This window comes from Periplaneta americana, chromosome 10 (assembly GCF_040183065.1).
Source record: "Periplaneta americana isolate PAMFEO1 chromosome 10, P.americana_PAMFEO1_priV1, whole genome shotgun sequence".
NCBI lineage: Eukaryota > Metazoa > Arthropoda > Insecta > Blattodea > Blattidae > Periplaneta > Periplaneta americana.
The window spans coordinates 165,339,407-165,361,468 of record NC_091126.1 but is presented as its reverse complement, the minus strand read 5'-3'; the positions used below and the strand labels follow the sequence as shown (position 1 = coordinate 165,361,468).

General features: G+C 40.3%; 2 pseudogenes; both read left to right on the top strand.

Annotated features, from left to right (window-relative positions):
* The first annotated feature begins 5,684 nt into the window (after positions 1-5,684).
* On the top strand, positions 5,685-6,641 carry LOC138707348 (co-chaperone protein daf-41-like; annotated as a pseudogene).
* Positions 6,642-10,426: 3,785 nt separating this feature from the next.
* LOC138707347 (prostaglandin E synthase 3-like) lies at positions 10,427-11,177 on the top strand (annotated as a pseudogene).
* Positions 11,178-22,062: the final 10,885 nt, after the last annotated feature.

Genomic DNA, 22,062 nt, shown 5'->3' with positions numbered 1-22,062 from the left:
AAAACGTCCGATGCAGACCTCTGGGAGGAATACTGTACGGAAGAATATCTAGTGATTATTTCTTTCCAGACAAAAAAAAAGCAATACATCACGAACTAATCAAGAAAGATTTTATTAGATGGCGGATTTTAACACATTTGCGTGTTTTATTACTCAGTTGCAAATCATAGTGGGCCTATCCTATACTACCATTATAGGCCTATAATTGCACTTCAAGATATTCGTAATCAAATGCCAACTTATTATAGTGTATATAGAGAGTGTTAAAAAAAAGTATCCAATATATTAGAAGGTGATAGTATGGATCAAAACCAGGAAATTATGTATAATAAACATTGGTCTTACAACACATACTTTCTGAAATCTGAACACTTGTTCATAGGAGGTGCTCAATCTGACTTCCATTAATGGAATTGCATTTCTCTGCCGTACAATACAAGAGACTATCAGATGATCATACCAAAATTAACACCACTTGCATGGAAAAATGACACGTGGTAAGGAATACTGAAAACAAAATCTGGTTTCGGATATGACTGAGATTCAGGAGAGAAGTTGTGAATTTTCGTAATCAGCATGTGCAGACTGATGAAAATCCCCATGCAGTTGAAGGAACTAGGCATCAGCACCGATTCCCAATCAACGTATGAGCAGGCGTTCTTGATCAATTAATAGGACCATACATGCTAACACAGTGATTAATTGGCGCTCGTTATCAAGACTTTATTATTAACGTAGTCTTTTGCCTGTCTTATTGGAGAATATGCCATTTAGCAGAGACTAAACATTTGGTCCGTGCACGATGGCGCACCAACACTTTATCTCCGCAATATCCTTGAACACTTGACGCTGACATTTCAGGACCGCTCTATCGATCGGGGAGGCCCCACATTTTGGCCTGCTCGTACCCCAAAGCTAAATCCCCTAGGATTTTTGTATGGGGGCACATGAAGGAATTGCTCTACGCCACTACAATCAAGAATGTGCAAACACTACAGGATCGCGTCTTCAAAGCATGTCAGCCAGTACAAGAACTTCCAGGTCAATTTCAAAGAGTGCGTGATTCCTTACGCCGAAGGGCAGAGGAATGCATTGCAATGAATGGACGTCACATGGAGAACCTCCCATGAACAATTGGACAGAAATCAGAAATTATGTGCTTTGGGCCATTGTTTATTAGACATTATTTTCTTGTTTTGATACTTACTAGCATCTCCTAATGCAATGGACTATAGGGGGTAGATGTCACAATAGGAGGACAAATCAAAGATAGCTGGATATGAGCTGAGTAACTACCAAAAACCCTTAATAAATAAAAGACTACTGGTCTATAGGGGGTAGATTGCACAATAGCAGGATAAATACAAAGAGAGGTTTGATATCAACAAGGTAACTACCAGAAACCTTCAATACATTAAAGACTATTGGACTGTAGGTGGTATATGTGACAATGGTAGGATAAATCAAAGAGAGATGGATATCAGCAGACTAACTACCAGAAACCCTTAATAAATAAAAGACTACTGGACTATAGGGGGTAGATGTCACAATAGCAGGATAAATCAAAGATAGCTGGATATCACTAGAGTAACTACCAGAAACCCTTAATAAATAAAAGACTACTGGAATATAGGTGGTAGATTGCAGAATAGCAGGATAAATCTAAGACAGTTGGATATCAGCAGAGTAACTACGATTAATCCATAATAAATAAATGTCTACTGGATTATAGGGGGTAGATTGCACAATAGCAGAATAAATCAACGACAGTTGGATATCAGCATAGTAACTACCAGAAAACCTTAATAAATTAAAGACTGCCGAACTATAGGGGGTAGATGTCACAGCAGGATAAATCGAAGTGAGATGGATATCAGCAGACTAACTACCAGAAACCATTAATAAATAAAAGGCTACTGGACTGCAGGGGTTAGATTGCACAATACCAGGATAAATAAAAGAGAGATGGATATCAACAGAGTAACTACCAGAAACCCTAAATGAATAAAAGACTACTGGAATATAGGGGGGTAGATTGCACAATAGCAAGATAAATCAATGACAGTTAGTTATCAGCAGAGTAACTAACACAAACCCTTAATAAATTAAAGACTACTGGACTATAGGGGGTAGATTGAACAATAGCAGGACAAATCATTGACAGTTGGATATCAGCAGAGTAACTACCAGAAAACGTTAGTAAATTAAAGAGTACTGGACTATAGGGGGTATATTCCACAATAGCAGGATACATCAATGACAGTTGGATATCAGTAAAGTAACTACCAGAAGCCCTTAATAAGTAAAAGACTACTGGAATCTAGGGGGTAGATTGCACAATAGCAGGATAAATCAATGATAATTGGTTATCAGCAGAGTAACTACCAGAAACCCTTAATAAATAAAAGACTACTTGAATAAAGGGGGTAGATTGCACAATAGCAGGATACGTCAATGACAGTTGGATATCAGTAAAGTAACTACCAGAAACCCTTAATAACTAAAAGACTACTGGACTATGGGGGGTAGATTGCACAATAGCAGGATAAATCAATGACAATTGGTTATCAGCAGAGTAACTACCAGAAACCCTTAATAAATAAAAGACTACTGGAATATAGGTGGTAGATTGCACAATTGTAGGATAAATCAATGACAGTTGGATATCAGTTGAGTAACTACCAGAAACCCTTAATAAATAAAGGACTACTGGAATATAGGAGGTAGATTGCACAATAGCAAGACAAATCAATGACATTTGGATATCAGCAGTGTAACTACCAGAAACCCTTAACAAATAAAAGACTGCTGGACTATAGGGGGTAGATTGCACAATAGCAATACAAATCAATGACAGTTGGATATCAGCAGAGTAACTACCAGAAACCCTTAATAAATGAAAGACTACTGGATTATAGGGGATAGATTGCACAATAGCAGGATAAATAAATGACAGTTGGATATCAGCAGAGTAACTACCAGAAATCCTTAATAAATAAAAGACTACTGGATTACAGGGGGTAGATTGCACAATAGCAGAATAAATCAATGACAGTTATATATCAGCAGAGTAACTGCCAGAAAACCTTAATAAATTAAAGACTTCTGAACTATAGGGGTAGATGTCACAGCAGGATAAATCGAATTGAGATGGATATCAGCAGAGTAACTACCAGAAACCATTAATAAATAAAATTCTACTGGACTGCAGGGGTTAGATTGCACAATACCAGGATAAATAAAAGAGAGATGGATATCAGCAGAGTTACTACCTGAAACCCTAAATAATTAAAAGACTACTGGAATATAGGCGGTAGATTGCACAATAGCAAGATAAATCAAAGACAGTTATATATCAGCAGAGTAACTACCAGAAACCTTTAATAAATAAAAGACTACTGGAATATAGGGGGTAGATTTCACAATAGCAGGATTAAATCAATGACAGTTGGACATCAGCAGAGTAACTACCAGAAGCCCTTAATAAGTAAAAGACTACTGGACTGTAGGGGGTAGATTGCACAATAGCAGGAAAAATAAATGACAGTTGTATATCAACAGAGTAACTACAAGAAATCCTTAATAAATGAAAGAATACTGATTATAGGGTGTAGATTGCACAATAGCAGGATTAAATCAATGACAGTTGGATATCAGTAGATGAACTACCAGAACCCTTAATAAATAAAAGACTACTGGAGTATAGGGTGTAGCTTGGACAATAGCAAGATTTGATCAATGACAGTTGGATATCAGCATAGTAACTACCAGTAACCCTTAATAAGTATAAGACTACTGAATATAGGGGGCTGGAATAATGGCTCAGAAGTTTCACTTGGGAGTCATCCGGTTCACAACTACTTTATTTTTGTATTTCAAGAGACGGAGAAATATTTATTTTGCGATTGTTTCATGAAAGTTGTTGGAATCCAGCAGTAAAATATTCCGACACGTAAGTTCATAGAATCTTTGGGACCTACAGACCAACTGGTGCTGTAATAGGTAAAATGGGCCCTTATCCGCGCATACCGAATAAATATATATGGAAATTGATTAATTTTCAAAAGGCATCGTTCAACGTGTTGTGTGCAGACAATTCTAGCGCGGTTTCTTATCTGTCCAAGAGTGCATTAACTGTAATACTCAACTAAAGAAGAGGATCCTGCAAGTCCATATGGAAGAACTATACTTTATTAAAACCTCCGCACAGAGTCTCTACGGTTTCTTTTCGCGGAACTAAATCATAGATCTGCACTACTGGCATAAAAAGGAATCCAGGAAGTGCATGAAGGCATCGTTGATACTAAATAGAGAGTGTAGCCCACATTTCCTCGATAAAGAACAGCAGCGTAGGGCAAATCCAACAGATCGGCTGCTCATCGTCAAACGATCGAGTTGAGCCAGAATAAAAAGATGATGAAGAAACTGCTAAGAGCCGTGATATAACCCAGAAATGTCTCTATTTCGTGTGGTATATAGGCCTGCAGGCCAGTACGGAGTGATCAGAAGGAATAGTAAACATTTTGTGCGGTGGAAATATAGACTATTTTGATTTAACGGTTCTTATAAACACGTGCCCAATCTTCAGTGGGTGTCAAGATACAGCTATTTGAATCTCTGTTTGCTGCACTGTGGTCTAAACTGCACGTCCAACCAGATTTCGCTGTTTTAAAGATTGTTTTCTAGAGTAAATAACTTGTATAGAAATGGGCAAATGAGGAGGTGATTCTCGATTCATTTGTTGAAGGACGTCAAGACACTGCAAATGCCAACAATTGGCACTGGAGAGGATGTAGTATGTAATCGGAAAGGAAGGTTAATATTTGTTTATTAGTGGAAAATTGTACTTAATTAGACAGGCTGGGTAAAGTTTGGAGAAAAAGCAGCGAGGGGCACGATAAATATTCCCAACCTTAGTGAAGAAAATGATGTGTCAGAAGTTGACATTGTTGTTTCACTTAAAAGCTCAAGTCCTATAAAATATTCCGTCTCAGTTATATTGGTGATTGTCTATTATTGAACAAAGAGTGATTTTCTTCCCATGATGGGAGGACCATCAGTGATATAGGAGTTTTAAATATAACCTTGATCACCAATGTTCTTCGGACAGCAAAAGAAATTACACAGAAAAGCGGTGTCCATTAAGGAATACGTTGAACTTGTTCGCTGTCTTCGTTGTAATAATTTATTCTAGTATTGAAACAGAGTATTCTTTGAAACTTGTAATGGTCAAAATTATAAAGCGCAGTAATATGTTGATGCTACAAGTTACATCTTGTTTACATATCTTTTAACACTATATCACTTCGGAATATGTAATGTCTTTATCGTGTTAAATTGCATCGTACCTGATTAACATGTTTCGGACTGTTATGGGCCTTCTGAAGTAGTCATGCACATATGTACAAAAAGATGTTCGCCAATAACAACACAATCCACTGGAATTTGTTTCCTGTATTCAGCCTTCAGCTGAATGAGTCGTGGTATAAAGTAACACTAAGTAGCTATGCACGTGGTAAGAATGGTAATAATGGCTTTCAGTTAAATACAAGATATTAGTGTATGTGTTAGAATACGTCTTTTGAACATACGTAACTGAGCTCGATCTTTGTAAAACAGCTGACACATCGAACAAATGAGGATCGGTCACGCGCTTAATATATTGAGATCGTTTTGAATCACACTGAGCAAAGATGTCGGGCGAAGAACAGGCCGTGTCTCCCTCTGTTTTGTGGGCTCAAAGAAACAATGTAATTTTCCCTTACCATCTGCCTCGGAGACTGCAAGAACCCCGAAATAAAAATAGACAACGATAAAGTCTATTTTCATGGAAGTGGTGGAACTGAAGAAAATCTCACGAAGTAACAGTACCACTTTTCAAAGAAATTGACCCCGAGAAATCTGTAAAGTGTGTGCGTGACCGTAAAATTGAGCTGGTGCTGAAGAAAAAGGAGGAAAATGTACCATACTGGCCACATTTGATGAAAGATAAGAGGAAGTATCATTGGCTAAAAGTAGAATTCAACAAGTGGAAGGATTAAGATGATAGCTAGGACGATCTGGATGTAGGCCAATCTGAAGACCTCGAAGAGACGATGAGGCAGATGGGTGTTCTGGGAGGAGGTGGTGGAGATACTGTCCAAATTTCACGAGAGGATCCCTGCGAGAGGAGTGCGGTCACTGCGAGGTAAGAGGAAAGTTTAAGCCAGTAACTCGGCGTTCTTGAAGGAGCAGGTGGATGGGAGTGGTGTCACTTTCCGGCTGGGACAGGCAAGGCCCAGTCAATGGCCGGCAGGTTCAGTGTTTGGGGGTAGGTTATAAGGGTGGCGGAAAAACTCGCATTCCTTGCTTGGATCTTCTCGTGAAAAGCGGAGAGTAGTAAACCGAGCTTCGATAATCTGGAACCAGAGTCTGATTCCGATGATGAGGAACTTCCAGACTTGGAGTGATGGTGTGATCTACAAACAACCAGAACCCAGTGTAAGAGTGATCAATATTTTTCCTCATCTATCGTCATTCAGAGTCTGAGATGGGAAAATGGACTAAAAATGTTATAATAAACCCATTAACAGGCCCGTTGTTCAACTGCAATTGTTTGCTAATAACAGGTATTCTTGACACGATTCAGTTCACTAGTAATACCTCCTCCATGTGTGACGTTGCAAGAAAACTACCAAGATTTTTAAAGAATGGGAGTTCGGCATACTAAACGTCAAGTGCAACCGACTTCAGTGCAGCCATTACTTCATATTGCCATAATGACAAGTAACAGGGTAGTTATGCAGATAATATGGATGTGAGAATAAGATGACGCCTGTTCTTTAGCATCGGCTATTGGCTTTACGAACTCATCCTTAAAGACGATCGATGACACTAGAATTGAAGAAATTCCACTGGAAATAATATAAACGGCAGCATAACGTGATAATAAAATATTCTGAAGGACATTATTAGATGTTAAAATCGAATATGGAAAAATAAATGCCTCTTCATTATCGTTAATCATTTCTATGTTTCTTAATGCGTTCCGGAGGACTTGACAGTTAACAAGCACGCACATACATAGGCCTACATATCCTATACCGCCTTGACAGCATGAATAACCATCTCATAACTCAAAATATCAGCCTTTTCTCTTCAAATGTATTATTAATTTAATTAATTTAATTATTTTAGTGAAATGAGCCCCAACCCCGCTCATTTCAGTCTCAGACAGACCAAAAAAGTAACCGAGTCCTTTGTTTTGTTTAAGGTTATTGAAGATTTTTATTTATTTATTTACTTATTTACTTATTTTTAATTATTTATTAATATATTTTCTTTATCTATTTGTCTATTTATCTAGTGGAATACTTACTATAGGCCTATACTTATTTTAATCATCTATTTATACATTATTTATTTATTTATTCATTTTATTTATTTCATTTATTTTATTTTATTTGTTTATTTTAATTATTTATTTAATTATTTATTCAATTTATTTAATTAATCTATTTAATTTATTTAATTTATATATCTTATTTAATTTTATTAATTTATTATATTTATTTATTTTATTTATGTATTTTTTATTTTTTATTATTTATTTATTTTTAATTATTAATTTATATATTTCCTTTATTTATTTGTCTATTTATCTAGTGGAATATTTACTATAGGCCTATATTTCTTTAATCATTTATTATACATTACTTATTTATTTATTCATTTTATTTATTTTATTTATTTACTTTATTTATTTATTTTATTTATTTATTTAATTATTTATTCAATTTATTTAATTAACCAATTTAATTTATTTAATTTATTTATTTTATTTAATTTATCTAATTTATTTTATTTATTAATTTTATTTATTTATTTATTTTATTTATTTAATTAATTAATTTATTTATTTGTTTATTGATTGATTTGTTTATTTGTTTGTTTGTCTGTTTGTTTGCTTGCTTGTTTGTTTGTTTATCGTCGTGTGGCACTGGGACACGAGTGTTTTAATGACGTGAATCCATCGTAGCACCAGCAGAAGCAAGTGGCATCTTTCACCTCCATGTTTACCCGTGACTTGGATTCAGGACCAAAAGCGTGATAAACGAAGATTTTCCTACATTTCAGTTGCAGTATAATGCAGGATAGTGTACGACTATTCTAAAAGTGGAAAGCAGTGCGGTACGTGTTATTGAGCCACCATTACAAAAAAAAATAGAAAACAAGCATAACGCATAGCCGTTCCCAGCAGAAGAGGTGCGCCAACCATATAATTAGACGCAAAATCCAACAGAAAGCATAGAGTATAGTCCACAAAACAGACAACGTCCCTTGCGGGACATGCGGAGAACTACTATTCGATGGTCCAGCAGTAAACTCTGGCGTCCATTACAAGAGATGGTTTCAAAAAACTGAGGGCTACGGAAATAGCAAAGCAAGCTGAAATGCAGGCTGCAAGGAATGTTAGCGGCGGAAGTGGTGAAGACTGTAAGAGACACTGAAATCACAAGTCCTACCATCTTAAGAAAAATCAGAAATAAAATAGTCAGCCCCCAATCTACCGCAAATGTGGGAAATCCCAGATCACATATAGATTGCTCATTCCTATGTTAAAATCGGTTGCACTTTGAAGAGAACAACCGCCAGGATCGCCACCCGTCCGCCGTAAACGAACACGAGATGGCAGTACAGTCGCTAATGGAATTGAAATGGGAGTTATGACGTGAATCCTTATGTAACAATAAAATGGCAGCGTAGTAAACGGGACAAAAGTTGTTACCATGAAAGACTATAACGCAGAGCAATCTGGGTATATATGATTTAGGGGAAATGGAAGACCTCCACACAGAGTCTCCACGGTTTCGTTTCGCGGAACTAGATCATAGATCTGCCCTACTGGCATCAAAACGAATCCAGGCAGTGCATGAAGGCATCGTTGATACTAAATGGAGAGTGCTGCCCACATTGCCTCGATAAAGAACAGCAGCAAAGGGCAAATCAAACACATGGGTTGCTCATCGTCAAACGATCGAGTTGAGTCAGAATAAAGAAACTGCTAAGAGCCGTGATAGAACCCAGAAATGTCTCTATTTCATGTGGAATATAGGCCTACAGGCCAGTACGGAGTGATTCACAAGGAATAGTAAATATTTTGTGGAATGGAAGTATGGGCTATTTTGATTTAACGGTTCATATAAACACGCGCCCAATCTTCAGCGGGTGTCAAGATACAGCTATTTGAATCTCTGTTTGCTGCACTGTGGTCTAAACTGCACGACCAACCGGATTTCACTGTTTTAAAGATTTCTTTCTAGAGTAAATAATTATCTTGTATAGAAATGGACAAATGTGAAGGGGATTCTCGATTCATTTGTTGAAGAACGTCAAGACTCTACAAATGTTAACGATTGCCACTAGACAGAACAAATATGATAAGGTTTGTCTGTGGAGAAAATAAAAGAACTTCTAAAAAATTTGAAGTTTGAAAATGATATCGCGGAGTTTGAGATCACGAAAGTGGAAAAGTGTCAAGGAGAGCATATAATCGGTAAGGAAGTTAATATTTGTTTATGAGTGGAAAATTGTATTTAATTAGACAGGCTGGGTAAAGGTTGGAGACAAAGCAGCGAGAGGTACGATAAATATTCCCAACCTTAGTGAAGTAAATGATCTGTCAGAAGTTGACATTGTTGTTTCACGTAAAAGCTCAAGTTTTATAAAATATGCCGTCTCAGTTATTTTGGTGATTGTCTATTATTGAACAAAGAGTAATTTTCTTCCCATGATGGGAGGAGCATCAGTGACATAGTTGTTTTGAATAGCCTATAACCCTGATCACCACTGTTCTTCGGACAGCAAACGTAATTACACAGAAAAGCGGTGTCTATTAAGGAATACGTTGAACTTGTTCGCTGTCTTCGTTGTAATAATTTATTCTAGTATTGAAACAGAGATTTCTTTGAAACTTGTAATCGTCAAAATTATAAAGGCCAGTAATATGTTGATACTACAAGTTACATCTTGTATACACAACTTTTAACACTATATCACAACGGAATATGTAATGTCTTTCCCGTGTTAAATTAAATCGTACCTGGTTGACATGTTTCGGCCTGTTATGTGCCTTCTGAAGAAGTTATGCACATATGTACAAAAAAATGTTCGCCAATAACAACACAATTCACTGGAATTTGTTTCCTGTATTCAGCCTTCAGCTGAATGAGTCGTGGTATAAAGTAACACTAAGTAGATATGCACGTGGTAAGAATGGTAATAATGGCTTTCAGTTAAATACAAGATATTAGTCTATGTGTTAGAATACGTCTTTTGAACATACGTAACTGAGATCGCTGTTTGTAAAACAGCTGACACATCAAACAAATGAGGATCGATTACGCGTTTAGCTTATTGAGATCGTTTTGAATCACGCTGCGCAAAGATGTCGGGCGAAGAACTCGCCGTGCCTCCCTCTGTTCTGTGGGCTCAAAGAAACAATGTAATTTTCCTCACACTCTGCCTCGACGACTGCAAGAACCCCGAAATAAAAATAGACAACGATAAAGTTTACTTTCATGGAAGTGGTGGAACTGAAGAAAAACTCACGAAGTAACATTACCACTTTTGAAAGAAATTGACCCCGACAAATCTGTAAAGTGTGTGCGTGACCGTAAAATTGAGCTGATGCTGTAGAAAAAGAAGGAAAATGGACCATACTGGCCACATTTTAATGAAAGATAAGAAGAAGTATCATTGGCTGAAAGTGGACTTCAACAAATGGAAAGATGAAGGTGATAGTACGATCTGGATGTAGGCCAATCTGAAGTCCTTGAAGAGACGATGATGCAGATGGGTGATCTGGGAGGAGGTGGTGGAGATACTGTCCAAATTTCACGAGAGGATCCCTGCGAGGGGAGTATGGTCATTGCGAGGTAAGAGGAAAGATTAAGCCAGTAACTCGGCGTTCTTGAAGGTGCAGGTGGATGGGAGTGGTGTCATTGGCCGGCTGGGACAAACAAAACTCAGTCAATGGCCGGCCGGTTCTATGTCGGGGATAGGTTATAAGAGTGGGGGAAAAACTCGCATTCCTTGCTTGGATCTTCTCGTGAAATGCGGACAGTAGTAAACCGAGCTTCGATGATCTGGAACCAGAGTCTGATTGCGATGATGAGGAATTTCCAGACTTGGAGTGACGGTATGATCTGCAAACAACCAGAAACCCGTATAAGAGTGATCAATATTTTTCCTCATCTATCGCCGTTAAGAGCCTGAGATGGGAAAATGGACCAAAGATGTTTTAATAAACCCATTAACATGATATGTGGAAGATGGCGGATCTGTGACTAGGTACGGTCCTGAAGCAGATAATTGTGATCGGAAAATATACGTTTTGTGTGGTTAGCGAGTGAGGCTGTAGTAGTAGAGTGAGTAGTGGGTGTGGAAGTGTTGCTGGAAGTGTTAGTGGAGCTTATTCGACTCTAATAGTTCGGAATTATCATAAATATGACTGCGACTTTGTCGAAACGCTGTTACTGCCTTCTCGATCTTCGCGGGTTTGTTCGGTAGGAAGACCGCTACAAGACCGCTATCACCCGTTAGGGTTCAAGGGGACACTGGCCGGAAAGAAAGGATACACAAGCGCCGAGCGAACAAAGTATATATACATGCGAAGGAGCTTCATGGGTGAGAAACCACTTGAGGGCACGTCCAACAAACTTGTCTCACTGTGAATAGTAGGAGAAGGGCCTCATGAGCGTGTGGTACTGATCGACAATTGTAGAACCGCTATCGAACGCATGTGTGTCAGTGTATCTGCACTGGTGTAACTGAATGTACTCCATACCTCTCTAACCATCTCGAGTGGACTGTGAATATAGTGCTATAAGCAATAGACAACAGTACATCACCAATATAATCATAATTTTATTATCATTACTATTATCATGATTATTACTATTATTATTATTACTATTTTTAATATCTGACGTGTTATTTAATGTTCTATATTAGGCAATGCTAATTAATAGTACTAGATAAGATAAGAGTAATCATTTGGACACTATACAGATTAGCTATATTAGAAGAACGCCAGCCAGGTGAGTGAGTGCAGTGACAGTGGCAGTGAACACAGTGGTAACGGTATTATAAAATTTTCTCCAATCTTCTCCACCCCGACATCCCCACCGCCGTGCAACATGAATCAGGACATACCTCCAGACAAACCAACCACAGATCCACCTCGCTCCACCCGCAAACGTCCACAATCCCTGGATAGACAACCCTCACAAAGAGATCCACGAAGAAAAGCCCTCACACCTGGTTTGGCCTCCGATCAAGCACCACCTGATGCATACACTGAAAGTGAAACCGACTCAATCCTAATTATACACAACCCTAGCGCCACACAATTAAAAGGAGTACTGGCAGAAATAAGCATCCCAGTCCGGTGGCACAATCAACTGGATCACCTATATATTATCAACTTTCACACCCCCACTCACCTTCAGAAATTCACGCTGCACATCCCTCCCACCTCCCTAGGACCACCCAATCAAACATAATACTTACTCCCGACCCAAGCCAAAAATCCAGCCCCTTGGACCTCACTCTCCCCAAATAGACCATACACTCCACAATCAGTTACCAAAGAAATTGTCCTCCCAACGGCACAACACACACCACAACCCAACGGCCGCGATCTGCGGTTCCGTATTAACGACCTTTCCGCTACCTTCCCTCTGAAACTCAAGCAACTTGAATCTAATTCTAAACCTACAGCCTCCAACCAAGCAGCACTCACTAGCAACCTTCAGCAGCCTCCGGAACTCCAGCCATCTCACCCGAACGTCTACCGCATACACAATCAAGCCCTCCACAACAACAACCTCACTTTCATCTATAACAAATCTATACAACTCAACATCACTCCACCCAGACAAACATGGTCAGCCAAATACAACAGTACCACTCTCACATTCATCTCCCACCCCCACATGGAGACTTTCATCTCAAATGTTCCCCCCAGAACCTTCGGCCCTAATGCAGATTTAATTATCCGTACTTATAACCCCACAACAACCTCGGAGTCCCAGAACTTTCAAATATCCAGAGAAACAAACGTTGTAGCTGGCGGCCTGGCTCCAGAAATCGAAACAACGGAAATATCACAGGCCATGAAAGAGAAAGGCATCTGCCATACCCGCATCACTCGCATAGTAAATAACGGTCCCACACCCCTAATCCGTTTCTTCTCTACTGACGAGTCAACCATCCGCTCTCTGTTGGACACAGGACTGCAGCTCTGGGGCCGGACATACCATTGCAAACCTCCCAAACTTTCGGCCAGACATCTTCCCTGCCGAAACTGTCACCAGTATCTCCATACAAAACAAAACTGTCCTAACCCGACAGTCTGCTTCCAATGTGGGAAAGTTGGCAACAAATGCTCCCACACACAACGGCCTCATCGCTACGCAACATGCAAGACCGACGGACACTACACACGACAGATGCACTGCCCTCTGTACCCCCGAGATGTTGACCTCCCCGATGAACCAACATACCACCCACTCATTAAAAGACAATCCCCACTCTCCCCAACTAAACCCAGCAAAATGCCTCCTCCTCCGCCACCAGAACTAACAAAAGACAACTTCCCAGCTTACACTAACCAACAACACACACCGCACCAAACCTCTCCCACAACCAGCAACACTACATCATACGCGAAAGTAGCTTCCCCCACCAATGAAACCCCAACTATTCCTTCACCCCAACAAATCCGGGACTACATTGACAAAAGAATAGCGGCCCACATTGACAGACTGGAAAAATATGTGGAAGAGAAGATATGCCAGGCCATCAACAGTATCACCTCTTTCATCACTGCCACCACAATCAACACAACGCCCCCGTCACGATTGGACGCCACGACAGCAACAATAAACGCCACAGCCAAGAAAACGATCAACAGAAAAGTCAATGTTACGCCCTATGGCAACAACATTGACATAATCATAACACCCATACTACAGAAACTGCAGACTGTAATTGGGACCGCTATAAACACAGCCTTAGCGGAGGGTTTCAATACTATCCAATGTCCCCCATCCCACCCCGACGATCCCTCACAACATCCTCCTCCCTCCCTAACCTAAATATTCAATATGGGGTCTATCCGATTAAGACACGACATGACCATTATTCACTGCAACATCAGGTTGCTGTACAACAACCGCACAGAACTCTATGACTTAATACAAGAAATGGAACCCGACGTTGTAAGTTTAAACGAAACTTGCCTGAAACCAACGGACAAATTCAACATAAAAGGTTATACAATCTACAGATACGATCGACCACCCACCCCATACCACGAGGAGGAGCCATGATAATGACTAAACAAGACTTACACGTGAGACAAATCGCACTACCACCGTACCTCGACGACAATGAATGCGTCATAATCCGAATAGACGACGGAAATACCCATGTGCATGTGGGTTCACTGTACTCCCCTCCAACAAGCCGCCTCCCCAAACCCCTACTGCAATATCTGAACACTCTCCCAAACATAGTTATAACAACAGACATCAATGCTCACCATGAACTCCTCCATGATAACCGCAGAAATCCCAAGGCCACACAATTAGCCACACTACTTCCAAACCTATCCTACATCCAAATACCACTACCAGCCCCCACAAGAACACCCTACCTCAATCAAAACTTCACCACACCTGATAAAATATTCACTTCCCACCGCCTACAACACCGTATAACTGACATCAAAGTTCTTGCCCCACTCAATACAGACCATTCACCAATCATCTTCAAACTGCCCGCCACCACCTACCGCCCAACTCCTGACAAGGAGACCATACTTACGAGAGATTTTCGCAACGCAGACTGGATCCAATTCAAGACGCACATTACATTGACATTACCAGACATCGACATATCAAAACCAGAAGACATAGACCACGCCGACGAAACGTTCGTACAGGTGCTTGAAGCTGCAATGAATATATCCATACCGACAAGAAAACGCACCACGGATACACGCAGGAGACTACCACCAAACATAATCAAACTAATAAAGACAAAGAGAGCAGCGCACAAACTATACACACGGACACACGCAGACGAAGACAGACGACTGTACCGTTCCCTTCAACAGGATGTACGAGAAACCATACAACGTTTTGAGGCGCACAGATGGAAAAATTTATAGACAGACTTGACCACAATAGAACTCACAATCCCAAACTTTTCTGGGACGTGATCAAACGGATACGAGGAAAACACGCAAACTCAAACCACCCACTACGCGACGGACAACACATAGTATACGACACGCCTGGTAAACTAGATCTTCTCAGCCGCACACTAGAAAATATACACACCACACCAAATCACCCATCTTTCGACCCCCAACATCCAGCATACATTACACATCACATCACACAGAATCCTGATCTCTACGAGCCGCTTCCAGCGCCACTTCCTCGATCGACCGACGATCCACTCATTGACAACATCACTCCGCTAGACATATCATTGGAACTAAGATCCATAAAAAAATCTTCCCCCGGACCAGACCAAATCACTTACAACATACAACGCCAACTGCACTAAATTATCTTGCAGAACTTTACACAGGATCACTCAGACTAGGACACACACCAAAGCGCTGGAAACACTCTCACATTATTCTCTTTCCTAAACCAGGCAAAGACGCGTCTGACCCACAAAAATACCGACCGATCAGTTTGACATCAACATTAGCCAAATTAATGGAGAAAGTTCATGTGTCACGACTACACGTCTATATGCGCAACCGCAATCTACTCCCGACCACTCAAGCCGGCTTCCGACCGGGAGCGCAGCTACACGACCAGCTGATACGAGTGCTCACTCCCATTGAAGAGGCTTATACACGCAGACACTACAGCATCCTTATTGCCTTAGACGCCAAGAGAGCCTTACACAGTTAGGATAGACGCCCTAAAATATAAACTCACGTCAAACCTGCCACACGAAATCACACGATGGCTCTCCAGCTTCATATCGAACCGAACAGGACAGGTGAGATTCGGAAGGAACGAACTTTCTCGGACCTTCCGAATAGAAGCTGGAGTCCCCCAAGGCAGTGTCATATCTCCCACTCTGTATAACATCTATGTGGCAGATATTCCCCAACCTAATAACCCGCTAGTAGGACTGGCACAATATGCAGACGACATCGCATATTGGGCAACACACCCTCGACTCCCCTCCGCTAGGAAGTTACTAAACGCTACACTCAGGCAGTATCTAAATTGGACCAACACGTGGCGGATCACAGTCAACACAGACAAAACACAGATATGCGTCTTCCGCCCAAAACTCCGGACTCGGGTCCTCCAGAACAACTCAATCACAATAGCCAACACTCAACTTCCACTCCAGCGGAATCTCACATATCTAGGAATAACCCTCACCTCCAAACTCTCCTGGACCGAAGTAGCTAAAGAAACCTGGAGGAAATATAACGCAGCCACCAGAGCAATAAGCTACCTAAGTGGGATCAATCGACCCGGTTGTGTAATCGAAACACTCCTCCACCTATACAAAGCATTGGTTAGATCCCTATGCATACATCCCTCCATTTTCCTCGCACAAGCCCCTCCAACGACCCAATTGAAATTTGAAGAACGCGAAAGAAGAATTCTCCTCCAAATCTTCCACCTGCACAGACGCACCAGAAATAATACAGTTTATACTACCACAAAAACAAAGCCACTCTTCACACACCTAAACAACATAAACAGGAAATACACACATTCGGTAGTAAATCGCGTATATACACAACACATCTTCGCAAATCCCCCGAACACAAACAACAGAACAACACTGGAGAAACTCCTCTACAACTACCACCAGCCCCCACCACCGAACTAAAACACACAAACAAAACCGCAAACACTGTTGGAAATTTGAATACTGTCTGAGAGGACACACGACAGCAACAGAGAGGCAGATGAATAAAATAACACCACACCATGAAAGTCTCCATAACGATTCAGACGCTTCTGCCACCGGAATGGGAAACTAAAAATGTATGTATGTATGCACAGTGTTCTGCCCAAGAGCAGGTCTTTAACTGCAAACCCAGCATTTCCCTTTCTTGCTTTCCTCTTAATCTCCCCATATAATACTTTAATGCTGTCTATCAACTGATATCTTTTACCCCGAACTCTTGTCCCGTTCACCATTCCTTAAGCATTCCAAATTAACAAATTAGGCCTACACCAAATTAATTAAAACAAAGAAAATAAAGTAAAAAATAAAATAAAATAAAATAAATAAAAAGCCAATCACCGCACTCACACACCTACTGGCACTTAAGCCAGAAATAGTGTATAAGTATGTAAATATATATTTATTGTTATTTATGTACAATGGCTGGAGAGGGCGTCCTGCGCGTGTAAGAGCCCAAAACGGCCTCTGGCTCAAAGCCAGTAAAGTCAATAAACATAACATCACACCCATTAACAGACCCGTTGTTCAACTGTAACAAAATTGATCCTTAATAACAGGTCTTCTTCACAGGATTCAGTTCACTATTAATCAGGGGCGGCTTTCGAAGAGGGGCTGCGGAGCTGCAGCACCCCCAGACATTTGTGGCTCTTGTCTCGTTTTATGTTGTGAAATACATATTTTATTATACAGTCTCTATTTAGCGGCTGGAATTTTTAAAAATTTCGCTCTCATTGACATGCACGCAATCGTTAGTGAAGTCACTTCCTCCCCTGGTGCTGCCAGAGCGAAGCCAGAGACAAGGACTATGGGTGAAACCGCTTCCTCCCCTGGAGCTGCCAGTCTCGTCTCAGATGCTTTGCGCGTTAGTTTTACCCTTCCCCCTGCTGCCCCCCGGCCATGAATACAGAGTTTCCAGGAGCTGCAAAATTTGCAGCAGGTTGTCAGTAGCGCGCAGTTTTATAAATACATTTTCTTTAATGTTGTGAGTATAACAAGTGCAACAATGTTTAATTCTGTACAATATTTACAGTCTATTCAGTTCAGTACCTTAACAACTCAGGAGAAATATGAAATTAAGTGCCCGTCAGTTGAATCTCATAATGGAAAAAGACACTAAACAAAATACAAAGGCTCGCATATTTTTTTGCTGATTTATCTAGTATCCCTGCTTTCTTCTCTCGATCTCCACACAGTCTGTATTAGATTAATGTGTTTCAAAGACAATTCCATCAGCTGGGGGAACAAGATGGAGTTTTAAAATAAGAAGAGTAAATGTTGTTCATGAGAAGAAGGCGTCATTGCTACAATGTTTTCAAACCATAATGGAATCTGAAACATCTTACAACATCATAATAAATGGGGCAAGCGCCCTGGTGTGTGCTCTTGAAGATCCTGAATTCAATTTCTGGCTCAGTTTTTTCATTTATTGTTGTATCATGTAGATATATTATAGAACCAACTACAAATCGCCAGTTAGATATTTCTAAGGTTCAAATTTGCATATAAAAAAATAAAATTATGGTTTAACTTCACTCGCAACTGCAGGGGTTATATCAGCGTCGCCGGTGTGCCGGAATTTTGTCCCGCAGGATTCTTATAAATGCCAGTAAATCTACTGACATGAGCCCGTCTCATTTAAACACACTTAAATGCCATCGACCTGGGCCGGGATCGAACCCGCAACCGACTATGCTACCGAGGCTTATAATGCCTTACCGACATATCGGATTTTAAGAAGAAGATGATTCAAAAGTTTGCAACCTATAAGACAAGGCGCATGAACTAATATTTAAATAAGGTAAGATGCATGGTATATTTTTGTATGCAGCCCCCCCAGAATTCAATACCCACGAGCCGCCACTGCTATTAACACCTCCTCCATGTGTGACGTTGCAAATCGAAAAAAATCGAAAATCGAAAAATCGAAGGAGAATTGGGAGGAAAATTTAAAAGGTACGCAAAACGCGTCCTTGCAAGGGGTTGGGGGCTGTACAAAACTAAATATGTGAGCTCCAAGCCTGTTGGCCACTAGTCTCACTCCGGGTTACGCTGCTCCCCTGAAGGAGCTCTAGAAAATTTTGAAGGGGAAGCCGAAATTGGACGTAACCTCTTAGGTACCACATACGCGAGGGGGGCTGAGATTGATCAATTGATCACGGAACGGGGCGAGGAGGAGTTTGCTGGTGTTTGCCGTTAGGATGGCAAGACGCCGTCATCTGTTGTTCGATGGCAAAGCAGGTGAAGGCCGTCGGAAGAAGCGCCGTGTAATCTAAGCTGCAATTTGAGACGTCCCTGTCCTTTCAATTTGCGACTTATTGAGTGACCTCGTATGTTTAATAGACTATTGTTGCAAAAAGACTACCAAGATTTTAAAGAATGGGAGTTCGACATACCAACGTCAAGTGCAAACAACTTCAGTGCAGGCATTACTTCATATTGCCAAAAGACAAGTAACGGGGTAGTTATGCAGATAATATGAATGTGAGAATAAGATGACGCCTGTTCTTTAGCATAGGCTATTGGATTTACGAACTCATCCTGTAAGACGATCGATGACACTAGAATTGAAGAATTTCCACTGGAAATAATATAAACGGCAGCATAACGTGATAATAAAATATTCTGAAGGACATTATTAGATGTTAAAATCAAATATGGAAAAATAAATGCCTCTTCATTATCGTTAATCATTCCTATGTTTCTTAATGCGTTCCGGAGGACTTGACAGTTAACAAGCACGCACGCACATACATAGGCCTACATCTCCTATACCGCCTTGACAGCATGAATAACGATCTCATAACTCAAAATATCAGCCTTTTGTCATTAAATGTATTATTAATTTAATTAATTTCAATGTAGTAATAAATTTAATTATTTTAGTGAAATGAGCCCCAACCCCGCTCATTTCAGTCTCAGACAGACCAAAAAATTACCGAGTCCTTTGTTTTGTTTAAAGTTAGTAAAGATTTTTATTTATTTATTTATTTTATTTATTTATTTTTTAATTATTTATTTATTTATTTATTTATTTATTTATTTATTTATTTATTTATTTATTTATTTTTCTATTTATCTAGTGGGATACTTACTATAGGCCTATATTTATTATTATTTACTTATCTATTTATACATTATTTATTTATTTATCGATTTGTTTATTTATTTATTATCGTCGTGTGGCACTGGCCCACGAGTGTTTTAATGACGTGAATCCATCGTAGCACCAGCAGAAGCAAGTAGCATCTTTCACCTCCATATTTACTCGTGACTTGGATTCCAGACCTAAAGCGTTATAAACGAAGATTTTCCTACAGTTCAGTTGCAGTATAATACAGGACAGTGTACGACTCTTCGAAAAGTGGAGGGCAGTGCGGTACGTGTTAGTGAGCGTGTACATTAAAAGAAATAGAAAGCAGGCATAACGCACAGCCGTTCTCAGCAGAAGAGGTGCGCCAACCATATAGACATAAAAGCCAACAGAAACTATAGAGTAAGGTCCACAAAACAGACAACGTCCCTTGCGGGACATGGGGAGAACTAGAGGGTCCAGCTGTAAAATCTGGCGGCCATTACAAGAGATGGTTTTAAAAAGCTGGGGGGTACGGATATATCTAAGCAAGCTGAAATCCAGGCTGCAAGGAATGTTAGCGGCGGAAGTGATGAAGACCATAAGAGACATTGAAATCACAAGTCCTACCGTCTTAAGAGTAATCAGAAATAAGACAAACACTCAGCCCCCAATCTACCGCAAATGTGGGAGATTCCAGATTATATATAGATTGCTCATTCCTATGTTAAAATCGGTTGCACCGCCAGGATCGCCACCCTTCCGCCGTAAACGAACACGAGATAGCAGTACAGTCGCTGATGGAATTGAAATGGGAGTTATGACGTGAATCCTTATGTAACAACTAAATGGCAGCGTAGTAAACATAACAAAAGTTGTTACCGTCAAAGTCTATAACCCAGAGCAATCTGGGTATATACAGGGTGCGTCAGAAAGAACAGATTGATTTCACATGGCAAAAAAAAATGTAAGAATTCATCAAATCAAAAATGTATTGTTATCAATGGACTCACCAATACATGCAGTTTATTTTATGGAATACAACATCAGCCATATGATGTCCTAAGGTTTCAATACAGGCATCGAGGCATTTTCTGAAGTTCACCATCACTTTCACAGCCATACCTTGTGGGATTGCCGCGATTTCTTCATGAATCGCCGTCTTCAATTCGTCCAGTGTGTGTGATCGATGTTTACATACTTTCGCCTTCAAATGGTCCCAAAGAGAGAAGTCGCAGGGCGCGAGATTTTAGCATAGCCTCGGACAATCTCAGTGCAATACCATGTTTGCGGGATGATCTTTGAGTGTCTGTCTCCACATTTGCAGGTGTACACGCAGATATTCGTCCAGGTGATTTCTTCTTCAATGTTGAACCTGTGGTACGAAATGAAGCCACCCACTGCAAAATTGTATTCGGAGTTGGAATCCTAGCGTGACGTCCGAGTCGAAATGAGTCTTGAGTGCCGATCACAGACTCTTCATTTTTCAAAAATGTCTCTACGATGTAAGCACGTTGTACGCCAGACCAACACCATGTTCTCAACTGAAACTGCATTCTCTGACTGAACCATCAGTCGTGGTCCCCCTCATTCTATCCCTTCCCTCACTGCGTATCGATAGTTTGAAATTCATCCGTTCTTTCTGACGCACCCTTTATGATCTAGGGGTAAATAGAAGAAGACCAGAATGGAGAAGTTCAGAGAGAGGACAGAGCAGCACAGGACCAGCCCTATACACGAGCAACCACACCCGTAGAAAACACCTTAGATACCCCAGCAGAAGGAAAAACTACCAGGAAGCAAATTAGACGGGATGGTGCATAGGTGTAGGAAGGAGATCAACTAGTCCACTCCAGGCAGCACCCCAGATTGCTCCAGGAGAATTACAGGAAAGAAAGCTTCGTACACTCAGTCAAACCGTAATATAAAAAAGGCGAGGCGAAAATTGACACTAGGCAGCAGGCTATGTCGTGATTACTTTATGT